This window comes from Corvus brachyrhynchos, unplaced genomic scaffold (genome assembly GCF_000691975.1).
Source record: "Corvus brachyrhynchos isolate BGI_N302 unplaced genomic scaffold, ASM69197v1 scaffold34, whole genome shotgun sequence".
In the NCBI taxonomy this organism is placed as follows: Eukaryota; Metazoa; Chordata; class Aves; order Passeriformes; family Corvidae; genus Corvus; species Corvus brachyrhynchos.
Window position 1 is genome coordinate 256,369 of NW_008238126.1, and position 4,415 is coordinate 260,783.

General features: G+C 42.0%; 1 long non-coding RNA gene across 1 annotated transcript in view; it reads right to left on the reverse strand.

Moving 5' to 3' along the window:
- The window catches only part of LOC108446541, a 12,493-nt gene extending 9,719 nt beyond the window's left edge, over nt 1–2,774 (reverse strand). Inside the window, exon 1 of the long non-coding RNA XR_001861748.1 lies at nt 1,296–2,774. This is a non-coding gene — a long non-coding RNA (uncharacterized LOC108446541). The remainder of the gene's footprint in view (nt 1–1,295) is intronic.
- Between the last annotated feature and the right edge of the window lie 1,641 nt (nt 2,775–4,415).

A 4,415-nucleotide genomic window follows, 5' to 3' on the forward strand; every position in this document is an offset into this window, starting at 1 on the left:
AAATCAAATCCTTTAAGAGCAAAAATAGCTATTTAGAAAAAACAATAATAAGCAGACAACAATAAATGTATGTCATTACTGCACTCCAGAAATGAAGCCCATCTGAAACTCGCTCTCTGAATCTTACTCCACTGAGCTCCTGTGGGCAACCAGACCTCAGTGAAGGAAGGAGAGATGGCAGAGAAGTGGATGAAAAGCTCAGCCAATAAAACCCAAGAGCAGTGCTTGATAAAATAGATGGAAAACAGTAAGTACAAATGTCAAACAAGGAAAGTTGCCCACTTCATTTTCCTCAGCCTCAGAGGGAATGGTTGGCTGAGTTAGTTTTGGTCCCCAGAAAGTGTGGTCTCCCCAGAAATTGCTCTCTGCAAAAGAAATTGGAAGGCCACCTCTGCCAACCCAGATCTTAGGACCATTTCATCACATTGCAGAGATGCATGAAGTATCTGCCATCCTCCCAGGCACCATATGGACCAGACCTTGTGGCTGTTCTCAAGGGATTCAGTAATTATATTGTCGTTTTCCCTCTTGTTTACTGGAGGGGAAAATGCTATCAAATTTTAAAGAACCGAGTGGAAAAGCCATGGAATAAAAGGAAACAGAAGGACTGAGTGCTGAATTACTGAAGAGTGGAAGAAGAAATAACCCACCTTCCAAACTTGTAATGCTTCCAGCAAGAGAAAAGAGACACCCAAATGCAAAAAAGACAGAGGAAACAGCAGTGGCTTCGACGGTCTAAATCTCCTCCTCTGTGCTGTACAATGTGTACAGTTTTGACTTGTGTACACACATGGAGAAAGTGAAATATCATCTCTTCTCTGAAAAGTTAAATTACTCAAGAACTTTGGAACATTACAGGACATGTTCTCTAAAATTTTCAAGCAAGTCAGAGGACATGCGGCAGCTCCACCTTTCTTCTGTAAGACAATATTGGCACCTCAAAAGACATGATGGCCATGGAGAACTTGCTTTTTATGGTGGCTAAGCACACCTGAGGAGTGCCAGCACCATTCCTGGTGCTCTGCCAAAAACAAAATATACAGACCTCTCATTAAAATGAATTCCATGTAAAGGTTCAACCCAGACACTCCAGGAACCAGTGGGAGGGTTGCAAAGTCAGTCACAAGAATATAGGACTCTGCTTTCCAAAAATGCCTTCCTAATGTAGAAATATCATGATCGAAACTGACCTGGACTCTCAACATTGTAAATCCCACTGACAGACACCTTAAAAATGCCTCTCTGGTTTTTGCTTTTGAAAATGCTGTGCCCAAGAACAACTAAAAGCAACTCACCCTGTGGAAAGCACACTGAGGGAACCGCAGACTCCTTTAATGTCACTGGATTTAGAAAGCAGATCTTGTAGCCACACAGTGTCCCCAACTTCCTGCTTACAAACTGCTTTAGCATTGACTCAGTAGGAATAACACCATCCACTGAATCACCCACCCATCTGCAACACCTGCTTCTTCCTTAGCTATTACGCCTTCCCTGGGATGACTCAGTTTGGCTGCTCTGAGCCTGGGAGGTGGGAGAAGACCATACCTTAAGACGCACGGGTTGGGGGGTACTCAAGGCCCCCTACTATTTACTGGCTTTCTGCAATCTGGGATGCAATAATCCCTTGTCCACTCCCTGTGACTCCACGCAGTTGGGGGGGTGTTTTGTAACTTGTCCAGCCCTGCCTATCTGGAACACTTTCCTGCCGAGACAGTGACTCACTTCCTCTTTAGGAAGCTCACCCAAAATCCTTTTCACTTTAGCTTATAAACTATTATTAACTCCATCTGTAAAGTAAAACTTTTACTCATCAGTAGTGCTAAATGGGAATTTTCCAGTGATACACACTTTTTTTTTGTTGGAAGATGTTGATTTGTTAGAACATAAATCTTTTTTAGAAACAAACCAGTTTTGCTTAGGCTTTCATCAGAAAAAATGCTTGCATCCAAAGAAGGAGAACAGCTCAGCTTAGCCAAGACACCAGTGGTTAGGTCACTGACATAACAAAACTGAGCTTTTTGGCTACATAGGGATCTGAACCTGGCCCCACTATCCTCCACAGTGCCATAACAGCAATCATCTCTTAGAATGGAGCAAGTTCATGGTCTCCCACTGATGATGGTTTATTAAGTGACCAGTCAGTGCTATCCGAACCTGGTCCTGATATCTTCTCCATTTCACATCAGTGCTTAATCCTTAGGTAACTGGCAGTTCAGCAAAACCACAATTTTTTTTTTAGTCTTTCTCATTTTCCTGTGAAGCTTCAAAAAATCTCAAGTTGTTCCCACTGAGGAGCAGGATGTTTTCAAAACCTTTAAGGTTGTCACAGAAGAGGAGAACTACAGAAGATTCCAGATGAGTTGTACTCAGTTTTTCTCAGAAGTAGTCCCAGGCAGGAGGTCACTCCAGTCACCTCACAAACACACAGGCTGTAGCAGTGTTTTTCTTAGGACTGGTAGCAAATTTCTTCGTTATGTGCCTCCATCAGGAAAGAGACCACGTGAGTCAAAATGTTTCCTCTGAATTCCTTTATAAATATAAAATTTCTGATGAGTGAGGTGATGGGTTTCTTTGGCTGATGGACACTCCAAATTTCCCAGAACATAGGCACAACTGCGCATTTGGATTTTGTTCAGATAATACATTGTGCATTACCCATGTGTCTGTTTTTCCATGGGCTATAAAAGCAAGACTCAATTAGCAAGTGTAGCTTTTTTCCCCCTCTATTTTCACCCATGGCTCAGGATATGTCTTTCAGATGGAGTTTCAGAAATAAACTTAAGATTAAAGTCTGATATTTAAATATACATTCAGTAGTTTAGTCTTTGAAAATGTTCCTTTTTGCAGCCAGAAGAATGCCATTGTCATATGAACTATATCCCTATTTTCTATTCCCATAGTATCGCTCAGTAGGAATCGTGGGGCTAATGGAACTATTCCCACTCATTTTGGTTTTTCTAATCTGTTATTCATCAAGTGTTGAGCTTCTGGGCATTTTAAGAACTGTATCAACTATCTTACACCTCTAGATTGCTCCCCATCTAACAGCCAAGAAGTACTGGAACTGCTGACCACCATGGCCCTGCAAAAGCAATCATGTGCTGCTCAGCACCCATTTGATCCACACAACCAAACAGGGTGGTACATCTTTCTGAAAAGCAAAGGCTTTTGTTGCTATTTAGGCTGGAACATCCTCCTGTATGAGGACACACTGTCTTTTGGTACTGTTTACTTAACTGCGAGACTCCATGGTGAGAAAGGGCTTCTTTCTGTTAAGAGAACTTCATCATTGGAGATATCTCATTTCTTGGGAAATTGCTTGTCATCTGTTTCTAGGAAAGACATTATTTTAGGGACATTTAGCATTGGCTGTGTCTGCTTTCCATGTACATGCTGTGGACCCATATTTACTGCTAGAACAAAAGGACAAGAGAGGGAAATGTCTGTGCAAAGGAAATTTTACCTAAGAGTGAGGAGTCTCAAAGGGTTTTGACTGCAAAGGAAAAGGAAAGAAAAAATCCAAGCCAATCTGCCTTTTCCACCCCCTCTATTTGTCAGTTGCTCCCCCTCCTTTAGACTGTCAGATTTCACTCCCATTCTACTGTATGGGCACATAAATCTTGCCAGAAATACTTCACTCACTTAACACCTACCTGCTGGAGCTTAGATTCAGAGAGAGGGGAGAAAAAGCAACCTCAAATCCTGGCAATTCTTATAAATCACAGTGTTGCTAATCTCTTTTCAAGAGAGTCAAATGTAAAGTCATGTTCCTTCTTGTGAAAACATTACTAGCCTGTGGGTGTCAACACAGCCTTCTTTTCCAAGAAATCTGTTGCATCCCACAGCGACTCTAGAGAAATTGCACTCTGATGACAGTGAAGAGAGTCTGCTAAAAAAACAGCACACGCCAATTCCATACAACAGCAACCTCAACAAGCACTTGTTTTTGTAAGATCAGCTCTCTTTAATTTCACAAAAAGCAGAACTGAACTTGACCAAGATATGTTTTATGGGAGTTGTTTTTACAACCTCATTGTTGTAAGCTCTTTCCCCACCCCAAAATCACATTTTCAGCTTCCTTATTCATTCCGTGCCAAGATGCACTATCCCATTTCTTTACAGCTCCCATTTAGAATAAACAAGAACATAAACCACCTGGCTGCTACCTTTACACATCCTTCTACACCCTGTCTTCCAACAGTGGGACTGCCTCCTCTTCTGGGAGGATACCTCAGCACCAAATAGGTCAGCCCTTGCAGTTACCCTGTTTCGATAGAAGTCTTGTCTCTTCCTGAGGAAAAAATCATCCCCAGTCCCTCAAACCCTTGTAGAAATCCATCTAAGCATGAGATTTGAGGAGATCCCAAGATGCTTCCCAGATTATTATCTGGAAGGTGTCCATAGACCACTTGCAG